At 44.0% G+C, this 25,338-nt stretch overlaps 1 long non-coding RNA gene across 1 annotated transcript; it reads right to left on the reverse strand.

Moving 5' to 3' along the window:
- Positions 1 to 387: 387 nt before the first annotated feature.
- Positions 388 to 3,935, reverse strand: LOC143996949 (uncharacterized). The gene is made up of 3 exons (XR_013277631.1): positions 3,512 to 3,935; positions 1,721 to 1,779; positions 388 to 564 (listed from the first exon to the last, which is right to left on the reverse strand). It is a non-coding gene; the product is annotated as an uncharacterized LOC143996949 (long non-coding RNA).
- Between the last annotated feature and the right edge of the window lie 21,403 nt (positions 3,936 to 25,338).

The following is a 25,338-nucleotide window of genomic DNA, read 5'->3' on the forward strand; positions in this document are numbered from 1 at the left end:
AGCGAGCAAAGAGCTGGAGAGCAAAGAGCGCGAGAGCAAAGAGCGCGAGAGCAAAGAGCGCGAGAGCAAAGAGCGCGAGAGCAACAGAAAAGTGAGCGAGTGAAGAGTGAGCGAGAAACAGAGAAGAGAGAGCCAGTGAAGAGCGAGTGAGAAACAGAAGAACGAGCAAAGAGCGAGCGAGAGAAGAGTCAGTGAGAAACAGAGAAGAGTGAAGAGTTAGCGAGTGAAGAGTCAGCGAGTGAAGAGTCAGCGAGTAACAGAGAAGAGCGAGCGACAGAAGAGCGTGCAAGTGAAGAGCGAACATAGAGTCAGCGAGAAACAGAGAAGAGTGAGCGAATGAAGAGTGAGAGAGAAACAGAGAAGAGTGAGCGAGTGAGTGAAGAGCGAGCGAGAAGAGCAAGCGAGGAGAAGAGAAGAGCGAGTGAGAAAAAGAGACACACAACTCCGCCCCCCCCCCCAAAATAAAAAATTAGGATACAGAATTAATAAATCAAACCAATGTATTAAACTTGAATTTTTCAGGCATGGTTTTGAAATAAATCAAATCCACTTGTCTCTTCAAATCTATGGAATAAAAATAAATAAATAATGCATTAATAAATATACCGTATATACTCGAGTATAGGCCGACCCGAATATAAGCCGAGGCCCCCAATTTACCCCCAAAAAAACTGGCAAACTTATTGACTCGTGTATAAGCCGAGGGTGAGACATGCCTGTCCATCCCTGTGTGTGTGTCCGTCCATCCCTGTGTGTCCGTCCATCCCTGTGTGTCCGTCCATCCCTGTGTGTCCGTCCATCCCTGTGTGTCCGTCCATCCATCCCTGTGTGTGTGTGTGTCTCCATCCATCCATCCCTGTGTGTGTGTGTCTCCATCCATCCATCCATCCATCCCTGTGTGTGTGTGTCTCCATCCATCCATCCATCCCTGTGTGTGTGTGTATCCATCCATCCCTGTGTGTGTGTGTGTCTCCATCCATCCATCCGTGTGTGTGTGTGTGTGTGTGTGTGTGTGTGTGTGTGTGTGTGTGTGTGTGTGTGTGTGTGTGTGTGTGTGTGTGTGTCCAGCCTACCTGTGTCCCGAGCCTTTGTCCCGAGCCTCCGTCCCGTGCCTTGCCGCCGTGCCTTGCCTCCGTCCCGTGTCGTGCCTTGCCTTCGTCCCGTCCCGTCCCGTGCCGTGCCTTGCCTTGCCTCCGTCCCGTGCCCTCTTCGTCGGCGGCCATTGTAAAATTCAAAAGCCGCGCCTCCTCCTTCGCCTGTGATAGGCGGAACACTGAATTTCCCAGCAGCCTGTGTTCCGCCTATCACGGACATCGTATCATCCTCGTCCGTAGTACGAGGATGAGACGATGCCCGTGATAGGCGGAACACAGGCTGCTGGGAAATTCAGTGTTCCGCCTATCACAGGCGAAGGCGGAGCCGGAGGCGCGGCTTTTGAATTATAGAATGGCCGCTGTCTGTCTGCTCGACACGCTGATCGAGCGGGCAGACAGCGATGACTCGAGTATAAGCCGAGGGGGGCACTTTCAGCCTCAAAAAAGAGGCTGAAAATCTCGGCTTATACTCGAGTATATACGGTAATAAAAACATTAGATAAATAAATTTAACCAAAAAAAAAATTAAAACAAATACACACACACATATCTTTTTTGTAAATTGCATTAATCAGATTTTAAGATAATGTCACAGTTTATTTAATTGCACTGAAAGTTTAACATACCTGCAATAAAAGATGTCGATGAAAGTCAATCAATCGCTTTGGACAGATGGAATTTGGATCTACGAAAAACAATAAAAAAAAAAAAAGTTATCGTTATATATTTGGAAAGGAGTGGAGGTTGCTTAAGACCCCTTTCACACCACACCGCTGATGGCGTCGGCGGTAAAACGCCGCTATTTTTAGCGGCGTTTTACCGCCAGATTTGCGGCGCATTTCAGCCGCTAGCGGGGCGCTTTTACCCCCCGCTAGCGGGCGCGAAAGGGTTAAAACCGCCGGCAATAGCGGCGTTTTGCCGGCGGCATTACAGCGCTGCCCCATTGATTTGAATGGGGAGCAGCGGTGGAGGAGCGGTAAACACACCGCTCCTTCACTGCTCCAAAGAAGCTGCTGGCAGGACTTTTTTCTGACATCCTGCCAGCGCACCGCTGTAGTGTGAAAGCCCTCGGGGCTTTCACACTACACATAATGGGGCAGCTTCTTTAGGGCGGATTGCAGGCGCTATTTCTAACGCTATAGCGCCTGCAAAACGCCCTGGTGTGAAAGGGGTCTAAGTGTTATGAATAGAAGTATAGATGAGGTTGGTGGATAAAGTAAGGATGAATAGGAGGGAGGGAGGACAAGGACTGAGGAATGAGGAGGAGGAGGGAGGACAAGGACTGAGGAATGAGGAGGAGGAGGGAGGACAAGGACTGAGGACTGAGGACAAGGACTGAGGAATTAGGACTGAGGAATGAGGACAAGGACTGAGGAATTAGGAGGAATGAGGAGGACAAGGACTGAGGACTGAGGACAAGGACTGAGGAATTAGGACTGAGGAATGAGGAGGAATGAGGACAAGGACTGAGGAATTAGGAGGAATGAGGACAAGAAGTGAGGAGTGAGGAATGAGGACAAGGAGTGAGGAATGAGGACAAGGAGTGAGGAGTGAGGAATGAGGACTGACAAGGACTGAGGAGGGAGGACAAGGACAGAGGAATGACGACAAGGACAGAGGAGTGAGGAATGACAAGGACTGAGGAATGACAAGGACAGAGGAATGACGACAAGGACAGAGGAATGACGACAAGGACAGAGGAATGACGACAAGGACAGAGGAATGACGACAAGGACAGAGGAGTGACGACAAGGACAGAGGACTGACGAATGAGGAATGACAGGAACTGAGGAGTGAGGAGGGAGGAGGGAGGACAAGGATGGAGGAGGGGAGGAGGGAGGTGTAGTAGTAAGTAGTAAGTAGTTGTTGGCTTAGTAAAACAGGAGCAGGGAGGAAGACAGAGCAGGACGGAGGAGTGAGGACAGGAGAAACTACAGGACAAAATGGTGGAGAGGAGAGGATGAAAAAATAAAAAACACACCACCACAACCCCCCCCCCCCAATCGTTTTTGTAGACATACCAGGGTATAGAGAGTAAAGATGGAATTATAACAATTATAGAAAAAATATTCAGGACGGTCAGAACAAAATATATCACTACAAAAAAAAAAAAAAAAATTAAGAAAAAATAATAAACACATTATAATTGCATATATTTTTAGAACAGTCAATTGCATTGCAAAGACATACTACATATACAAGCAGAAAAATAAAAATTCAAAACAGGACATCTATTAATCAAAGAAAAGAGAAAATACATGCTAACACACAGCAGAAAGAAATGGAAGACAAAAAAATAAAAAATAAAATGACATTACAAATAACAAAGAAGGAACAATCCAAATGAAACCTATACAAGACATGTATACACACAGTGAGCACATTTAGACCTACATTTCATTATTACAAACACTTACCTGTTCTGGGTAAATCTTCTAGGTGAATTAGCTGCTTGAATCCCGACTGATCTTCTCTCCTATCTGGTCAGATGCTCTCCCCAGGACATCCACGTGTGTTCTGGCAATAAAGGCTTTGTTCCCTTCTTAAAAATGGCGCTGCTGTCTGCCTCAAATCGGGTCATTTCCTGCCTGCAAATCTCGTGTGTTTTCAGCACAGTCCAGCCCACAGACTCATGGGAAACGATGACACTCATTTCCCATGAAGCACTGCAGCTAAGGAAGAGAAAAACACCACCGCGGAGGAGGAACAAGGCAGATTAGGTCTTCTGCATAGCAACAGGGTGTTCCAGGTAAGTGAAAATTTTTTTTTTTACAGAATGATTTTTAGGACATTAAAAGGGAGAGGATAAGGTGAAAAGTGTTTTCAGGGTGGCCCTCCACTTTAAGTACACAATGGGGTTTATTTACTAAACCTGGAAAGTGGAAAATCAGGCTCACTTCTGCATAGAAACTCAATAAGCTTTGGTAATAAAATATGGCAGCTCATTGGTTTCTATGTAGAAGTGAGCCTTATCTTGCACTTTCCAGCTTTAGTAAATAAACCCCATTGTGTACTTAAAAGTGGGGTATGCCTGTATAATGGTTTGCTTTTAGCAAAAATATCAAAAAGCATGTGTCCCTCTTCGTTTTAATGAAATTAAGCAGTTTCTTGTAGATCGTTCAAACAAAATAATAAGGTCAATAAATAAAGTGTCTTGTTCCACCAAAAAGATGCAGCTACTAGCACAACATGTTCAGGCTCTATATTTTTTCATTTACAAATTTAGAGAAGAATCCCAGGTATGGATGTTTTATCCCTTTCATGACTAAGCCTATTTTTGGCATTTGGTGTTTACAAGTTAAAATCCATATTTTTTGCTAGAAAATTACTTGGAACCCCCAAACATTATATATATATTTTTAGCAGAGACTCTAGAGAATAAAACGGCGATTGTTACAATATTTTATGTCACATAGTATTTGCGCAGTGGTGTTTTAAACGCAACTTTTTGGGAAAAGGGACACTTTCATGAATTAAAAAAAAAGAAGCAGTAAAATTAGCCCATTTTTGGGGGGGCGTGGCTAGCCGCGGAGCGAGATGGCCGCCTGAGATCTGAGCTCCGCTCCACGGCAGGCCTACGAAGCGACAGACCAGCAACGAACCTTCTCTCTCTCGTTCGCCAGAGAGAGGGGAGTTGAGGGACACACAGCGGCATGCCCGGACGCCGCCATCCACCTCCGCAGCCGCGCCGGGTGACCGAGTTCTTCGGCCGCATGGATCATCAATCCAGCCAAGATGGCGCCGATCGGGCTGGCAGTGACACAGGCCCTGCGCCTCACAGATCCGCACAAGCCTCCCCGCAGCCTGCGCCTCCTGCACAATCAACGCTAGCCCGCAGCAACAGAGAGGACACAGAGGAGATGGATAGCCTTCCTCCATCAAGTCACACAGGGGATGTACCGCAGGAGAGAGGTAAGAGACTGGCCTCCTCCCCATGCAACTCTCCCCACAAAGCTCATATGGCTAAAAAGCATCATGGCACTGACCCTGGCTCTGCTCTCGCTGCAACAGCCCCTTTGTCTACCCTGGCCACCATACCTGTGACTGATAATCCTGTGTCTGAGTGCATGCTCAAATCCATGTTACTCACCCTGCAGAAAGACCTCCACAGGGAACTACAGCTCTCCCTATCCCAAGTGCATGACCGACTGGAATGTCTGGAGGACAGAGCAGACATAACGGATGAGCACGTTTCTGATATGAGTAAAGCTCACAATGAACTTCTTGATGCTCACGAACACCACACGGAAGAAATTCAGAAAATTAAATTAAAGCTCGCAGACCTCGAAGACAGGTCCAGACGTAACAACATAAAATTTAGGGGGATCCCTGAAGCCGTACTACCCACTGACTTGCCAAACTACCTCCAACAACTCTTACTCACCCTGCTCCCTAATCTCACACCCCATGATCTGATCATTGACCGAGCACATAGAATTGCTAAACCTGACCATCTTCCAGCTGACACACCCCATGACGTCCTGGCCAGGATTCACTTTTACCACATTAAAGAACAGCTACTTCGCACAGCCAGGAATCTGCGACCTCTCCCAGCTCCCTACAGCAAACTGGCCCTTTTTGCGGATCTGTCTCCCGCCACCATGGAACTCCGCAGATCATTCTCACCGGTCACATCCCTACTCCAGGAACACAATATTGCATACAAATGGGGTTACCCGACTAAATTATTAGTCACATACCAACAAAAATTGGTACCGATTCTGTCTCCCAAAGATGGCTATAAAAAACGAACTAACTGGGGCCTACTCCCCATTCGCACGAAACCACAAGTGCAGGAGAAGCACTCTGCCGGATTGGCATATCCACCCCGACGCCCTTCAAATGGCCGGGATAAAGTCTGATGTCTTATACGGTTCAACAGCGCCCTTTGCACGCGCAGGCCTGCCAGGGCGACAGTTAAGTTTCACACCCCCGACGAGAGAAAGTGTGCTACGCACACTGCTGTATACTTCCTCCTTTTTTGTTCATAATAGTGCGCAAATTCAGATATTTTAGTTACAGCACTTCTGTTCTTATTTGTTCTTATTTTTTTTTTTTTCTGTTATTGTTAATTTGTTTGCAACTGCTTTATTATTGACCCACTAGTATTTGTCTCTTTGTGACACATCACCTGGTCCCTGAGACTCGTTTCCTTATTGCATAAATCCAGCAGTAGACCGTGCTGTGACCCTCGTCCTGTTCTGGTTTGCAGGCCGAGGTTCACAGTTGGTGAAGTATATATATTAACCTGAACAGTTGTCATAACTACACAGTATATTATTTTGTTCTCTATCTCTTGTGGCCGCGCTCGACGTCTGTGCACAGCTCGAACTACTTTACCATCATGCCACTCAAGATAGTATCCCAATGTCAAAGGACTCAATTCCCCTTTTAAAAGAAACCTCCTTTGGAAAGAAGCTTGCAAACAACAAGCTGATATACTTTGTGTGCAAGAAACACACTTTCTAAAATCTAACCCTCCCAAATGTTCACACAATAATTATTCCCACTACTTCTTCTCTAATCATAGCCAGAAAAAAAGATGCGGAGTGATGATAGCCATCAAATCCAATCTGATCTTTGTCCCGCATCACGTCGACTCAGACGAGGATGGTAGATATATAATATTGACGGCTACGATAGACAGTCACCAAATAACACTGGTGAATGTCTATGCACCCAATACCTCCCAGAAAAAATTCTATAAACAACTAAAGGCCAAATTACACCTGCTCGACCCTGACTCCCTTGTTCTTTGTGGAGACTTCAATGCCATTCCAGACCCATTACTAGATTCCACCAACCCCGGAAGGAAAGAAACCTCTGCTCTTTCCGCGTTTATGGACTCTGGGAACCTATATGACCCATGGAGATGTGCACACGATGTTGAGCGCGACTACACCTTCTATTCCCATCCTGGTAATTCTTACTCTCGGATTGATCTCTTTCTAACGAACAAAAAAGCACTATTGGCTTCCGCAGACTCCCAGATTGGCACTATCACATGGTCAGACCATGCACCAATCTCATTGATCCTGTTTCCTCAGGCCTGCCCCACTAATCACTCTATTTGGCGGATGAACTCATCTCTGCTCACTAACCAATCATATGAACATGTCATAAAATCCGAGATTGAGAGTTACTTTGAACACAATTGTGCATCAGTAGCCAATCAGGCTATAGTCTGGTTGGCTCACAAGGCTTCTCTACGGGGGCTCTTTATAAAATTGGGAGCCCAAGAACGCAAGAAACGTTCTGCAGCAGTGGATAAAATCCTTCAGCAGATCAAATCATTAGAAAGGACCCATAAAGACAGTCCCACTAAAATAGTGTTAGACTCCCTATGTGTACGAAGAAGGGAACTTACTGAACTACTCAACCACAAATTTGACTATTATATCAAAAGATTAAAACTGAAAACTTATGCCTACAGTAATAAATCAGGAGCCTTCCTAGCTAAACAGGTCAAACAACAACAGCGTAAATCGAAAATCCCATACCTTCTAAATCCCAAGGGGGTACGCATGACTAGCCCCTTGGACATAGCCAATACATTTGCATCCTTTTACTCCGATCTCTACAATCTTCAAAAGACGATGCCAAACCCTCCAATTGACCCTACCGCTATAGACTCCTTCTTATCCTCAATACACCTGCCTTCCTTGACCCCGACTCAACTACTAGACCTGTCTGCCCCTTTCACGATTCCTGAGATCCAGACCGCTATCAAATCCCTCCCCTTACACAAAGCGCCGGGCCCCGACGGATTCGTCAATGAATACTATAAGCACTTTTCTGACCTCCTTGCCCCCCACCTATGCGCTACATTCAATCAGTACGCTTCCTCGGGAACAATGCCGAAGGAATGTCTAGAAGCCCTCATTGTAACCTTACCCAAACCAGGTAAACCCGCAGACTCGCCAGGGAATTTCAGACCCATATCGCTCCTGAATACGGACACTAAGATCTATGCTAAACTAATAGCTCTCCGTATATCTACGGTGATGACCCAACTGATCCACATTGATCAGGTGGGCTTCATCCCTGGCAGGCAGACCTCAGATGGCACTCGCCGCTTTATAGATATTATCCAGTGGGCAGAACACTCCAAAACGCCTTCTCTGCTTCTCTCTCTAGACGCAGAGAAGGCGTTTGATAGGGTACATTGGAAATATTTAGAAGCCGTACTACAAAAATTTGGTATCTCTGGCACGCTTCTGAACGCCATTTTATGTCTCTACACAAACCCTAGCGCAAGAGTTTGGACATCGGGAGTCCTATCGGACCCCTTTTATATTACTAACGGAACGCGACAGGGGTGTCCTCTCTCACCCCTGATTTTCGCCATGGTTATGGAACCGTTAGCCCAACACATCCGTTCTGACCCCGAAATCTCAGGCATCACTATAGGATCAACAGAACATAAAATAGGCTTATATGCAGACGACGTGATCATATCGCTCTCTGACCCACATCGCTCACTGTCTGCTGTGACCCAAACTCTAGACCGGTTCAGTGCAATATCTTTATACAAAGTGAACCACAGCAAATCCTTAATGTTAGCATTAGGCATAGACAAACCGACTATCCAAAGAATATCTGCCTCTTCTCCCTTTTCCTGGTCCAAAAACAACACTTTGACCTACTTAGGAATCCATCTGACAGCATCTAGCAAACTTCTGGTGCAAACTAATTTTTCGGCCCTCGTAGAGAAGCTTCATAAACTATCACAAGAACTGCACCACCCATTTGTATCATGGGCTGGTAGAATTGCTCTGGTCAAAATGTTTTTGCTACCTCATGTTTTATATATCTTTCGTACTTTACCGGTGCCATTCCTTCCAACACATCTGAAGTCTCTTCAATCCCTTTTCCATGCTTTTATCTGGCAACACAAAAAGCCTAGGATCAAGAAACAACACCTGATGACCTCAACAAGTTTGGGAGGTTTAGGTACCCCAAACGTTGTCCTTTATTATAAAGCAGTCCTTTTAGACCAACTTAAACTTTGGTGGGACAGGTCTACCCCATCTAACTGGGCACAGATAGAAGCAACAATGCTTCCTGCCGAACCTAAATTAATCCTAGCTGCCTCACTTCTGACACCCGGAATAGAGCATTACCCTCTAAGCACTATTTCTGCCTCCCTGAGAGTCTGGACCTCTCTGCCCCAACTGTCAGGTGGCATACCCCACTCTATGCTGCCGTTTATACCTACCCAATCGCTCAAGTTGGTCCTCCCTGATCTTCCACTTCAACCGTGGATTGAGGCTGGTATCTCGGACCTCGGAAAATTTTTCTCGGGTTCACAACTGAAATCTTTCGCTACATTACAAATCTCCTACAACATCTCTCCCAAATCTTTTTACATGTACCTGAGGATTAGATCTCTATTCAACAAAATTGATTGGTCGGACCAATCTGGAACTTTGCGCAATACGCTCGTATATTTCAATATGAAGAACCATATTTGCAAGGGCATCTCGTATTTCTACAAAGAACTATCTCGATCCTCAAAAAATGCAACCCAACCGCTAATCCTCCGATGGGATGCGCACGCTCCGTCAAACTCATCTCCAGAAGCATGGCATCACGCTCTACTGCTACCTGCTAAACTATCAAAGAGTGCAACTCACTGGGAGTCGATACAAAAACTTTTCCATCATTGGTACTATACGCCCGACAGGTTGGCCAAGATGTTCCCGAATACATCACCTCTCTGTTGGAGGGGATGTGGATCCATAGGATCCTGTTATCATATATGGTGGTCACAAATCCAAGCTGTTCTCCAATCATTGGTCGGTAACACTTTGCCTATCTCTCCTATGGATCTCCTTTTTGGACTATCAATTCCATCTTGGCCCAAGAAATTCCACACAGTGTCCACCCACGTTCTAATTGCTGCGAGACTGGCGATTGCTCGCAAATGGAAAAACCCTGACCCACCGGTCCTCCAAGATGTACTGCCAATCTTGAACACCAACTTTATTATGGAATACAACTTCTCTAAAGCTCACCTTACCACGACTAAGTTTCTCAGGGACTGGGAACCGTGGATTAAAGATCCGCGGAGTAAGCAACTCATATGACCTGGATCTCAACACAACCCAGTGGTCGGATCTGTTCTGTTTTCTGGTTTATATTGTACTTTTATTGTTTTACACCATAAGTTTAATTGACGAACACAGACATTTCTTAATGTTGTATGTTTGACAAACACAACGCATTGTAAAATTCGCTATGATAGCCACCTATTCCTTCCATCGAATCTTCCGTTGTTGCTATTCTAGCATGGACTTCCTTGTTCAGTAGCACGTTACCAGTAGTAGCGCAACATGATATTGCTTTTTCTATATTCTTTATCGACCTACGTGTTTATCACTGTAATGGCGTGTATTTGCTCTTTTTTTTGTGTGTTTCTGTACTGACATATCTTGTATCTTAAGTAAGAAAATTTCAATAAAACTTTAAGTTGAAAATTAGCCCATTTTTTTTGCATAATGTGAAAGATAATGTTACGCTGAGTAAATAGATACCAAACATGTTACACTTTATAATTGCACGCACTCGTGGAATGGCGACAAAGTACAGTACCTAAAAATCTCAATAGGCGACGCTTTACATTTTTTTTACGGTTACCAGGTTAGCGTTACAGAGGAGGTTGTGCTAGAATTATTGCTCTCGCTCTGACATTCATGGAGATACCTCACATGTGTGATTTGAACACCGTTTACATATGCGGGCGCGACTTCCGTATGCGTTTTCTTCACTTTGCGAGCTCGCAGGGACGGCAGGCACTTTAAAAAATTTTTTTTTTGTATTTATTTTAAAATGAATAAATTGTTTTTTAAAAAAATTAAATTTGATCACTTTTATTGCTGTCACAAGGAATGTAAACATCCCTTGTGACAGTAATAGGTGGTGACAGGTACTCTTTATGGAGGGATTGGGGGTCTAAAAGGCCCCCAATCCCTCCTTTACACTTCAAAGTATTCAGATCGCTGAAAATGGCGATTCTGAATACTGTATATTTTTTTAAAACCAGCGCCATTGGCAGCCGAGTAAACTGGAAGTGACGTCATGACGTCGCTTCCGTGTTTACTATTAGGAGACTGGAATGAAGCCTTTATGGCTTCATTCCAGTTCCTCCCCAGCAGCCGGAGGCATCAGTTCGTGAATCGGTGCTCCCGATTGAGCGGGAGCATCGGTAACAGCGGCGGGAGGGGGGACATCCCATCCCGCTCCTCCGGCATAACAGCTGAGCGCTTTTTAGCCACTTCGGTTGTTATGGCTGAATAGCCAATCGCCCGCTGTAAAAAATGGTACTGGGATGATGCCTGCAGGTGCGGGCATCATCCCGGTATAACCCCTGGAAGCCGAATACGCACATCTGCGTACGCTCGGCGGGAAGGGGTTATACATAGTTACTGTACATTGGTTTGGCTTGGACCAAAGTAACTATGGGCCAATGCCCCTGGAAGCTGTAAATCACAGAAGTAGACATTAGTTTCACTCAAGTGTAGTGCTTACCAATGAATTCAGTTCAAACAAGAAATATGGTTTTAGGGCTTGTTGGCCCACTTTTATTTTACAAATAAAGTAAAGTTCCTCACATCTGCTTCATACCTCATTCAAAGTAAAAACAGCCTCCTGACTATAAAGTAGCTCACCTCAGCTACACATCTCCCAGCCTAAGATGTAAACTGTCACTCCAGAACACAACAGCTTCTGCGGCCACTGTAACTCCAGTTGTCAGCCTGGTCAGTGCACATGTGCACTTGCTGCTCCCTACTGCACTGGCCCACTCCTTGGCCTCTGTCTCCCAGGTGAAGCTCTGAACAAAGGGCAGACCCTTAGGCTGTGAAACCCTACACACACAGTCTGCAGGTCTCCATTAAACTCTGGACAAAGGGTTACAAGCTTTGTACCTCCCAAGCCTGTTTGAATCCTCTGGACTCCAGAGGATTCAAAGGAACCCAGAGGAACCCATTTCAGGAATTACAAAATCCATGGAAAATTGAAAGACCAATTTTCTCCACTTACATCAGCACCTCAATTTGTAGTCATGAGAACTCTGTGTGACTTTTACCTCTTTTTCCACAGTGGCAGAGCCCAGCACCGTCACAATCTATAAAAGGTCAATTTTCAGTACAAGATATTCTAAAATAATATGAAACTTTCAGTAAGTAGCACATAACAGTAACAGAGACACCAAAATAGAGACACCTTGTATTTTTTTAATAAATACAAGGCACACTGAATGGACAAGGCGGAGAGGAGGGGCAGATGATGTCACAATCTCAACTTTCCAATTAGAGAATGTCTTCTACTCATTGAAAAAAAACATTCACTGAATAGAGGTGGTGACAAGGGGGCGACATGGTGTGTTGAATGTGCAAGGGGAAAATCAATGGAGCAGCGCCTGAAGGATCACAACTATTACTGTTAAATCTAAGCCATTGTTTCTCATTTTTAGAGTCTCTTTAATGACGTTGATGGTACCATTGGATTGGCATAAGGCCAATGTAGTGCCTATAATTAAAGGGATCAAAGTCTTTACCAAGGTTAGTTTCACTTCTATGGTTGAGAAGATACTTGAGAGTTTAATAAAAGACCACATAGAAAAGTTGGATTCACAAAAAAGTGAAGTTGTCAAACAAATCTGATTTCTTTTCATGAGGAGATAAGCAAAAGCTTAGATAAAGGAGTGGCTGTGAGCATAGTTCACTAGGATTTTGCCAAAGCGTTTGGCACAGTTCACCACATGTTTCTAATGTATAAGTTAAAGTCTACAAGCTTAGAAAAATCAGTTTGTAAATGGATAGAAAACTGGCTTAAAGTGGAAGTAAACTCCCCTATCATTTTCAGCCAAGGAAGCTGCCATCTTTGCCTCTGTTTAATCTTCAACTGCTATGGTGCTGCACATGTGATTCGTTATGACACCAGCCATTGGATGGTTTGATAGTTTGGCTGAGAGCACAGCCAATGTGCAGTTAGCATTCCCAGCATGCCCTTTTTTATAACTGTTTAAATCGATGGGTTTACTTCCACTTTAAAGACCATACTTAAAAAATAATGGTTAATGATTCTTAGTCTGAATGATCTAAGGTTATCAGTGGTATACCCGAAGGTTTAGTGTCGGGACCCTTACTTTTTAAAATATTGTTGTATTTATACATGGTATAGAGTCTGGGATTAAAAGTTCCATTTCAGTATTTGCAGTTTACGCAGATAAAGTTATGTAGTGGAATAAAGTCCTTACAGGATATTTCCAACTGATAAGCCAACTTCAAAGCACTATTTAATTGGGCAACTTATGTGGCAAATGAGGATTAACCACTTGCCGAACACCTGCCGCAGTTGTACTGCGGCAGAATGGCATGGCTGGGCGAAACAACGTTATGTACCATCGCTTCGCCCTGTGGCCACTAGGGGCGCACAATTGTGCCCCCTGCTCGCCCACGGAGCCAATGTGAGTGCCCGGCGGTTGCAATCACAGCTGGGCTCCCACGATCACTTGTGGCACACTGAGAACCGGGATCTGTGTGTGTAAACACACAGTTTCCAGTTATCTGAGGGGAGAAGAGACAGATTGTCTGTTTATACAGAGTATGAGCAGCGATCTGTCATCTCCCCTATATATTCCCCTCCCCCCTTCAGTTAGAACACACAATAGGGAACACAATTAACCCCTTGACCTCTTCCCTGCCAGTGAAATTTTTACAGTAATTAATGCATTTTTTTATAGCACTGATCGCTGTATAAATATATAAATGCCAATGGTCCTAAAAATGCATCAACATTTTGCAACGTGTCCACCATAGTGTCACAGTCTCGATAAAAATCGCAGATCGCTGTCATTACTAGTAAAAAAAAAATAATAAAAATGCCATAAACGATCCCTTATTTTGTAGATAACTTACGCAAACCAATCAATATACGCTTATTGCGATTTTTTTTACCAAAACTATGTAGAAGAAAACATATCGGCCTAAACTGAGAAAAAAAAAATTTATATATTTTTTGGGGATATTTTTTGTTTTTGAATTGTTGCTCTTTTTTTGTTTATAGTGCAAAAAAAAAAAAAACATAGAGGTGATCAAATAACACCAAAGAGAGCTCTATTTGTGGGGCAAAAAAATTGTTTTGGTACACTGTTGCATGTCTGCTCAATTGTCAGTTAAAGCGACGCAGTACCAAATCACAAAAAGTGCTCTGGTCAGGAAGGGGTAAAATCTTCGGGGGATAAAGCGGTTAATGTTGACAAATGTAAAATTATGTACCTGGGAGCTAAAAACATGCATACATCATACAGTCTAGGAGGAGAACAGCTGGGGGAGTCAATGGTATTAATGGTGTTAATCATAGGCTTAATAATAGCATGTAACATCAAGTTGCCATTTCTATGGATTACAAAATACTTTCTTGTATTCAAAGAGGTATAGACTCTGGAGAAAGTGCAGAGAAGGGCAAACAAACTGATAAGAAGCATGAAGGAGCTCAGCTATAAGAAAAAATGAACTGAACTGAATGAATTCTCTCTTGAGAAGAAGCAATTAAGAGGGGAATGAGATCGACATGTATAAACACATAAGTGGTCCATATAGTGAACTGATACCCAGATTAATAAGTGAAGTGATCTGTAATTAAATCCTCTCCATAAATTGTACAATCTAAACAAAACGATAAGTATCTTAAAAATTCAAACCCCTTGAAGAATACTGATACTCTCTATGAGTTGAACTGCCTTGGAGATTATTGATATAAGATAACCATATTTCATGCATTGAAGATGCCCTACATGGTGGTTCTCAGTACACATTGATTACTTATGTTTGTGCGTGTCTATTATTGTACCGCTCTCCAGCCTTTTTCAAACTGCCTTTTGCTACAGCCAAATAATTTTGACTTATTAGTCCAGAGGGACTGCTGCCATTTTTCTGCATCCCAGTTCCTATGTTTTCCAGTGCAAAAAAGAAAAGGGCAGACAGTGCTCTGGACTGAATTTTAAATATTTGGCTGTAGCAGGAGGCAGTTTGTTTGTGAAGGGCTGGAGAGCGGTACAATAATGAGTGTTTGCAGACAACAGTGAAGCATGGCGGAGGTTCCTTGCAAGCTTGGGGTGGCATTTCTGAAAATGAAGTTGGAGATTTGGTCAGGTTTAAGGGTGCCCTCAATGGTAATAAATACAGGCATGTACTTATCCATCATTCCGTACCATTAGGGAGGCATGTAACTGGCCCCAAATTTATTCTGCAGCATGACAAAGACCCCAAACATACAGTCAATGTCATTAGGAACTTTCTTTAGCGTAAAGAAGAACAAGTAGTCCTGGAATTGATGATTAGGCCCTCCACAGATCCTTGATCTCAACATTATGGAGTCTGACTGGAATTACATGAAGAGACAGAAGGATTTGAGGCAGCCGACATCCACAGATGATCTGTGGTTAGTTTTCCAAGATGTTTGGAACAATCTACCTGCCAAGTTCCTTTAAAAACTGTGTGCAAGTGTATCTAGAAGAATTGAAGCATTGATTCTGTTTTTAAAGCAAAGAATGGTCACACCAAATATTGATTTGGTTTGCATTTCTCATCTGTTCATTTGTTTTCAATTTTTTTAATTGATAAAAATTAACACTTCAATTTCTGAAAGCATTCTTAGGGCGCGTACACACGGGCGGATTGTCTGCCCAACTTAGTCCGCTGAACCGTGTTTCAGCGGACAATCCGCTCGTGTGTGGGCTTCAGCGGACTTTTTCAGCGGACAATCTGACGGACTTAGTCTTTCGGAATTTCCGTAATTTTGTCCGTCCAAACTTGGTTTTGTCCGTCCAAACTTGGTTTCAGCGGACAGTCCGCTCGTGTGTAGGCAAGTTGGACGGACTAAGTATGGGGCATGCTCAGAAAGGATTTACACGGCCGAAGGTTGCATTGCAGTGTATTGGACGTCGTTTTTCTAGTCCCGTCGTACGTGCTGTACACGTCATTGCGCAAGTTTTCAGCGGACTGTCTGTTCATCGTGTGTGGTCAAGTCCGTTCATTAAAAATTTGGACGGGCTGTCTGTCGGATTGTCTGACGAACTTAGTTGGGCAGACAATCCGCCCGTGTGTACGCGGCCTTAATGTGTTTGTTGTTCTTGATCATCACGGGACACAAAGCCTTCATTACTTAGTGGGTTAGATGTCACCTGTGGCGATTGGACACTGATTGACCCTAATTAAGAAGGGTTCTTCCTCTATATAACCCCTCCCTTATGGGGAGCACCTCCGTTTTTTTGCCAGTGTCAAAAGTGGTTGGTCACGTAAAACATGTGTAAAGATGAAAGCTGTTTGATGATTCCTGCTGCTGTCTAGTACTCCATTCTTCCCTTCAACTGGCCGACTACTCTCCCCAGTGGCATGCTACCTCAGCTTATATACGAGGCCCACGTCCTGCCAATACCAGTTGGGGATTGGTCAGGGACCCCACATGAGCTGCCTGATGCTTCAGTTCCAGGCCCTGCCTCTTCCAGAACATTCTCCCTGAAAGCAGGGGAGGCGCCTCAGAACTAGAGCACAGGTGGTCACACCCACTGCTACACTAACCACTCCCTGCCCTCAGATCAAAACAGACAGGCCTAGCTCAAAGCATAAGCCTGCCTAAATTTACCTGTGCTGACAGTCTCCCTAGTAAAAATCCTATACTAGCAACTACCTATTGGTAGAGGGTGTTACTGTACATAGATAACACATGTGAGTTTTTAATGAGCGTTTCTTTGTGAATTGCATCATTTTTGTTTTGTTTTTAAACGTTGTGCGTTATGCTACCACATACTCAAATGCAGTAACATATCACTTAGTGAATTGTGCCCAGTATTTCAATTAGCTCTAGCCTACTCCTATTAATGTGAACAATCTTGTCATTTATAAACTTACTTTGTGACCATCCTCACCCATTTACTTCCTTGGATTCTGTAACATTTATTTACTATGCCCTGTGAGTAGGCAATGATATGTCACACATTTCACAGAGCCTGCCTTCTGAACTACAGAGGTGCTGAGAGGAGGAGTTTCAGTAGGTGCTGTCAGTGCAGGTGTTCTGTCAGAATAGGAGAACTGAATACTTACTGCGCATGCACAGGTTTGCTAATCTGATAGATGATCTGCAGTCATAAGGCCCCTGCAGTCATGAATGTGAATTTCACAGTCATTTAACTAATAAAGTGAGCGGCTATAGAACAATATAGTGTATTCTAATCTGTCATGTTGTTTTCATGTTAAATTTTCAAAACCTAAAGGTTTAGCACTGACCAGTGCGGGGCGTACCAAGATGGCCTAAGCCACCTTCCTTCTATGTAACTACAGTGGTGTGAAAAAGTGTTTGCCCCCTTCCTCATTTCCTGTTCCTTTGCATGTTTGTCACACTTAAGTGTTTCGGAACATCAAACCAATTTAAACAATAGTCAAGGACAACACAAGTAAACACAAAATGCAATTTGTAAATGAAGGTGTTTATTATTAAAGGTGAAAAAAAATCCAAACCATCATGGCCCCACGGTCGAGTAATGCAGCAGCCCGAAACCCTCGCTTTTCTCCCTCTCCTCTGCAAGTGTGGGCACAAGCTGTGACAACTTGCGGCTTCAAAGCCGGGTGCGCACTGCGCATGTACGAGTCATGCAGCGCCTCCTTATTGGTCGGGCAATATTTGGGGACCTGTGACGTGTCCCAGAAGATTGCAGGGAGGGATGGGGAGAGGAGAACTTCCGCTTTTTAGACGTTTAGGCACCGAAAAGGAAGTGGGGGAGCGGGTACCTGTCAAAACTAGGTACCTGCTCCCCCCCACCCCAAGGGGAGGAGTGCTTAAAGCGGAACTTCCCCTTTTGGGTGGTATTCCGCTTTAAATGTGCCAAGCATTTTAAGGACTGTCATACTGTGAATGTCTTTAGCCAATTATTAATCAATTATCTAATAAAGCTAGGTTGTAAATGAGCTGTATATTATCTGCCTGTCCAATGCAGTGTTTGCTACTGCACCTAGAAAAGGCACACAGCTTCAGTAAAGATCAAGCTGTTACAGCCACTTTATGTGTGTCATTTCTGTATAAAAGGTCCTGATTACATTCCAAATGGGGGGTAAGGGGTACCAGCAGAATTCCCCACGTTGTCTGGGAACCCAATTCAACATGTTTGAATCACAGCATATATAAAAAAAAAGTTGTGTTCTTTTTTAAGCATTACAATGTGTATCTTCACAATAAAATAAACGGAATACATAGATAAGTTTCTCCACATGTTATATACTGTATAAACATCTTTAATTTTAAACGTTTTATCTGAATCGTATTTCTCCAAGTTCCTTTGCTAACATTGCCAGATTGTATAAACACATTTCTGTTATCTGAATATTTTATTTAAAAAAAAAAAGTACCTTCAAATTTCTAAACACACATTGGCCACTACATGAAAAGTAGGTTTACTGCATTTTCTGAATGAAGCTCATATTTTTCTAGAATTGCACATGTTGGGGGAAGGGATCCCATGAGATATAGTATGATACTGCTGCCATCTAGTGTGGTGTCTGTGAACTGAACCTTGCTAAAAACACTTTTACTGTGTCTCTTAATTTCCAACAGTATAAATGGGGGAAGGGGCATGGAATGATGTCAGATTTAATTAACACTTATCGTTACAGTGATGTAAGTATTTTAAATTAAAAGTGTTAGTATTTAAAGCTAAAATAGCATGTATTATTGACAGTTTGTAGTGAACTGATTAAATGCTTACAAATGTTTTAATATAATCTTGGATAAAGTGCTTTACATATATCAAAATTAAAGGATTTTTGTTGAAAATGTTACTTTCAAGTTCCACACACTGAGACCTTCAAACTTCTGCTTCTGCCACGGAGGGGACATTTTGGGTAAGGAATGGGGTGTTTCCCCTCAGATGTAGGCATTGGGGGTTATTTAAGAAAGGCAAATCCACTTTGCACTACAAGTGCAAACTACAAATGCAAAGTGCACTTGAAATTACACTGAAAGTGCACTTGGAAGTAAAGTCGCTGTAGATCCGAGGGGGACATGCAAGTAAAATAAAAAACAGCATTTTAGCTTGCACATGATTGGATGATAAAATCAGCAGAGCTTCAACTCATTTCATATCTACCCCTTACAGTGGTGTGAAAAAGTGTTTGCCCCCTTCCTCATTTCCTGTTCCTTTGCATGTTTGTCACACTTAAGTGTTTCGGAACATCAAACCAATTTAAACAATAGTCAAGGACAACACAAGTAAACACAAAATGCAATTTGTAAATGAAGGTGTTTATTATTAAAGGTGAAAAAAAATCCAAACCATCATGGCCCTGTGTGAAAAAGTGATTGCCCCCTAAACCTAATAACTGGTTGGGCCACCCTTAGCAGCAACAACTGCAACCAAGCGTTTGCGATAACGTGCAATGAGGCTTTTACAGCGTCCTGGAGGAATTTTGGCCCACTCATCTTTGCAGAATTGTCCTAATTCAGTTACATTAGAGGGTTTTCGAGCATGAATGGCCTTTTTAAGGTCATACCACAACATCTCAATAGGATTCAGGTCAGGACTTTGGCTAGGCCACTCCAAAGTCTTCATTTTGTTTTTCTTCAGCCATTCGGTGGTGGACTTGCTGGTGTGTTTAGGATCATTGTCCTGCTGCAGAACCCAAGATCGTTTCAGCTTGAGTACACGAACAGATGGTCGGACATTCTCCTTCAGGATCTCTTGGTAGACAGCAGAATTCATAGTTCCTTTTATCACGGCAAGTCTTCCAGGTCCTGAAGCAGCAAAACAGCCCCAGACCATCACACTACCACCACCATATTTTACTGTTGGTATAATGTTCTTTTTATGAAATGCAGTGTTCCTTCTACGCCAGATATACTTGGACACACACCTTCCAAAGAGTTCCACTTTTGTCTCATCGGTCCACAGAATGTTGTCCCAAAAGTCTTGGGGATCATCAAGATGTGTTGTGGAGAAATTGAGACGAGCTTTGATGTTCTTTTTGCTCAGCAGTGGTTTTCTCCTTGGAACTCTGCCATGCAGGCCATTTTTGCCCAGTCTTTTCCTGATGGTGGAGGCATGAACGCTGACCTTAACTGAGGCAAGTGAGGCCTGCAGTTCCTTGGACGTTGTTGTGGGGTCTTTTGTGACCTCTTGGATGAGTCGTCGCTGCGCTCTTAGGGTAATTTTGGGTGGCCGGCCACTCCTGGGAAGGTTCACCACTGTTCCATGTCTTCGCCATTTGTGGATAATGGCTCTCACTGTGGTTCGCTGGATTCCCAAAGCTTTGGAAATGGCTTTATAACCCTTTCCAGACTGATAGATCTCAATTACTTTCTTTCTCAATTGTTCCTGAATTTCTTTGGGTCTCGGCATGATGTGTAGCTTTTAAGGATCTTCTGGTGGACCTTACTGTGTCAAGCAGCTCCTATTTAAGTGATGCCTTGATTGTGAACAGGTGTGGCAATAATCAGGCCTGGGTGTGGCTAGAGAAATTGAACTCAGGTGTGGACAACCACAGTTATAGTATGTTTTAACAAGGGGGGCAATCACTTTTTCACATAGGGCCATGATGGTTTGGATTTTTTTTCACCTTTAATAATAAACACCTTCATTTACAAATTGCATTTTGTGTTTACTTGTGTTGTCCTTGACTATTGTTTAAATTGGTTTGATGTTCCGAAACACTTAAGTGTGACAAACATGCAAAGGAACAGGAAATGAGGAAGGGGGCAAACACTTTTTCACACCACTGTAGTTCTAGAGCGACTTTACTTTCAAGTGCACTTGCAGTACAAAGTGGATTTGCCTTTCGTAAATAACCCTGAATGCTTCACTTTGCAAAGAATAGTCAATCACATGCAAGGAAAAACATTGCATTTTTGCTTACATGTGATTGGAAAATTGAAGTCAGCAGAGCTCCCGCTCATTTACTAAGCTCTGAAGCAGTTTCACTTGCAGAGTGCAACTGCACAGTCTATTTGCCTTTAGGAAATCAACCCCATGGTGTCTCAAAAAGTATAAAAAAATTGGGATTAAAGATCCCATCCAGAGACATTGGTATGCTCCTGGGCAGCTCCAAATCATTGTCAGTGCCGGGGGGGGGGGATCAGAGGAAACCTGGACCTTATGGACCTGTCATATGCACTTGTTAAGAGTGTTGACTATGCTGGCTCTTTCCACCTTTCTGTCCCCCTCCTCCATTCATAGAACTTTTTTCATAAATAGAAGCTAAGAAGCTATAGTACAGCTTCTTTGAATGGTGGAGGTGGGCAAAGGGCAGGAATAGTTGACAAGGGCATATGCCAGGCCCCTTAGCTTGTGTTAACCCCACAACAGTGGATGACTGCTGCAATGGCAGGGGGGAGATCAGAGGACTAAAGATTTTAAACTTAAAAAGGAATTCCTGTAACCTATGGAAACAAATAAAAGTCAACAGCTACAAAAACTGTAGCTGCTGGCTTTTAAAAAACAGCCACTCACCTGTCCCAGGATCCAGCGGTGTGCTCACTCCAGTCGGTCTCACTCCCCGTTCTAGGTCCCCGATGCCGGCAACTTCACTATGGACACCCAGCTGTGACAGCTTGCAGCTTCACAGACGGGTCGCCACTGAGTCGCTATGCGCAGCGTGAATGGTGGATACAGCCTTTTGGGACCTGTCAGTATCCCAAAAGACTGCAGGGGGGTGGGAGGGAGGAGAACTTCCCTCGGAATGGAAGTGGGAAGCAGGTAAGCAGAACTTCCCATTTTGGGTGGAGCTCTGCTTTAAGATGGTCCCAGCTGTTCTCTCATTGATAAAGCTACACAATGTTATATAAGGTGTAATGAATACTAAACGTAAAGTAGGTGTCACCCTGCCCACTGATTTATTTGCATCTGACATGCCTGGTCTTTCCCATTCTTTACCCTTTCATGTAGCTGTCCCTCAGCGTAGCAGGTAACATAATATCCGTATTTTTTTAAACAGGTGCAGGGATCCTCTCATTTTACGTTTTAAATCAACACCATCCAGTACAGGGCGTATTCTTTGTTTCTTCCTGTTAACAAGAAATCTAACTTGCCCGACCTATTCGTTACTGCGCATTGGGGGTTATTTACGAGAGGCAAATCCACTTTGCACTGAAAGTGCACTTGGAAGTGCAGTCGCTCTAAATCTAAAGGGTAGATCTGAAATGAGTGGAAGCTCTGCTGATTTTATCATCCAATTATGTGCAAGCAAACATGCTGTTTTTTCTTTTCCTTGCATGCCCCCCTCGGATCTACAGCGACTTTACTTTCACTTTCAGTGCAAAGTGGATTTTCCTTTAGTAAATAACCCTCATTGTCTGTTTGTCAGAAGCCAGGAATGTAGATATTGTCACGTCACCTATCGTCCAGTGGGGGTACCGCCAACCTTATGCTCAGCTTCGAGGCTGAGGTTAGTGACTATAAAAAACGAATGTCTTTGATTGCAGCCTAATGCCGCATACACGCGGTCGGAATTCCGGCCAGAAAAAGACTGATGAGAGCTTTTCATCGGAAAATGCGACCGTGTGTATGCTCCATCGGAATTTAGCTGGTTGAATTTCCGCCAGCCAAAAATTAATAGCATGTTCTCAATTTTCCAGACGGAAAAACTTTCTATCGGAAATTCTGATCGTGTGTATGCAATTCCGACACGCCAAAAATCATGCATGCTCAGATTCAACTACAAGACAGAAGCTATTGGCTACTGGCTATTGAACTTCCTTTTTCTAGTCCCGTTGTACGTGTTGTACGTCACCGCGTTATAAACGATCGGAATTTGATGTGACTGTGTGTAGACAGCTTGAGCGGAATTCCGTCGGGAAAAGCATCAGAGCTTCTTCCGACAAGAATTCCGTGTGTACGCGGCATTAGATGTACTGTACTGGTATTGCTCTGGTGGCACATAAATTACCAGCCCAGAATAGGCCGACAATTAATGTTTGCTGTCCCCTGGCTGTTATAAGCAGTTAGCAATGAAATTATGGCTGGGTGGCAATACTATTAGTTATAGTGCTGCAACAATCTGTACTGTACATGTGAATACTGATGAGGAAGAATAAAGACTGAAAAACAATGTTAAATAGAAGTGAAGACTTGGAGCAAAGGTGCTGAAATACTGGGGAGATGATGACAAGGAAAAATAAATCCTTGTAGTCAGGGCTCTGAAGCACACTGTCATGTCTTCAGCACTGTGCACACCGGGGAACCAGCATGCATGTACTCTTGTGATGCTTTTATATAGAGGAATGTATCTGATGTCATAGTTATTTTTGACTGGCTTGTGGACAGAATGGGGACACACAGGAATGCTTGAAGGAATGGATACTTATAAGACATGAAAATGCCACAGATTTGTTTTTTAAAGATCTTTGTTCAAATAATTTTACTGTGTTTTACAAACAAAAGTTAGATTTTTTTACCAAATCGAATCTAATATATACTGTAGGTATTTAAAATGTGTGTGTGTGGTGTGTGTGTGTGTGTATGTGTGTGTGCATGTGTGTGTGTACCAACATCTCCCTGCATTGGTACTGTATTGCAGCCTCCCCATGGGCACAACAGGTACATGGGGTATGTGCCCCACAGATTGTGTAGAGTGAACCTGGTCCAGATACTATGGCTTGTTTTTCATTTTCGTTTTTGGTTTTAGTTTTGGCACTTCAGTGCCATTACGATCCACACTGATCAGCTGGCTTCTTCCACTCTCAGACCCCAGATACAGAGGCACTTCAGAGCCAAGTGAAGTGACAAATACTGCAGCTGCTGACTTTTAAAATATGGACGCTGCATGATCCCACTGGTCCCTGCTGTCTCCTGGGAACTGTGTGTCTCCTAGAAGTGTGGGGGGGGGGGGGGTGGAGGAGGCTCTGCATATGGTATAGATATCTGTGGATACTGTGGCTATCTATGCCCGGAAGTGGGAGCAAGTACCTGGATTATACAGGTATCTTCTCCCCCCTTCCCCCTGAAAGGCTCCAAATGTGACACCGGAGGGGGGGGAGGATTCCGAAACACGCAAGTTCCATTTTTGGGTGGACCACCACTTTAAGGGGGAAGTTCCTTCCGGGGCTGAAGGGGGTAAAGCACTTGGGATACAATGGGTATAACGATTGTGGCACATGTGTGCTGTGTATACAGTGAATAGACTCAGGTGTTATGATATAATACATATACAGGGCTCAAAATTTCAAGTCCTGAGCTACTAGCCAGGCCTTAAGGGTTACTCCTAACCAGTTGCCCCTCCCAACTCCAATGCAGCCTCGCCTATGCTTATCAATACAGCCACACCTGTGCACAACAATGCAGTCTCACCTGTGCCCAATAATGCAGCCTCACCTATGTCCATCAATGCCACTTCACCTGTGTCTATCAATGCAGCCTAACATGTGCAAATCAATGCCTCTTCCGCTGTGTCCATCAATGCAGCCTCACCTGTGCAGGGGAAGAGAGAGGAGAGGAAGAGGATCATCAGCCAGATCACAAAGTGGGGAACATCGCTGTAACAGCTTTCATTCAAATTGCAGAGTGTCCACGTACCTCCGCCTCCTGGCTTGGGTACTTTGATATACATCACATGTCCTGGTATTGGACCGGTGTTCTGTCTGTCAAAGTACCCAGGCCAGGAGGCAGGGCTGTATGGGACAGTGAGTGCGGGGAACACTCACCAATTTAAATGAAAGCTGTTACAGTGATGTACCCCGCTCTGTGATGATCCGGCCAGCTCTCTCTTCCCCTGGGTGATCGCTGGGAGAAAGGCTCCCATTCAACCCCGCCAGCCAGCGGTGCTCGCCAAATTGGGCCCAAAGTGTCAAAATTTTGTATGGCCACCATGATTTTCCAGCACTGCGTTAACCATCTTGGGCATGGTGTTTACCAGATGTTTACAGGTTGCCACTAGAGTCCTATTCAACTCCTTCATGACGACATCACAAAGCTGGTGGATGTTGGAGATATTGCTCTCCTCCACCTTCCATTTGAGGATGCCCCACAGATGCTCAATAGGGTTTAGGTCTGGAGACATGCTTGGTCAGTCCACCACCTTTAACTTCAGCTTCTTTAGCAAGGCAGTGGTCCTCTTGGAGCAGTGTTTGGGATCGTTATCATGTTGGAATACAGCCCTGTGGCCCAGTCTCCGTAAGGGAGGGGAACATGCTCTGCTTCAGTATGTCACAGTACATGCTGGCATCCATGGTTCCCTCAGTGAACTGTAGCTCCCCAGTT

The sequence above is a fragment of the Lithobates pipiens genome, unplaced genomic scaffold (genome assembly GCF_037356315.1).
Source record: "Lithobates pipiens isolate NorthernLeopardFrog02 unplaced genomic scaffold, aLitPip1_a1.2 Scaffold_19, whole genome shotgun sequence".
In the NCBI taxonomy this organism is placed as follows: domain Eukaryota; kingdom Metazoa; phylum Chordata; class Amphibia; order Anura; family Ranidae; genus Lithobates; species Lithobates pipiens.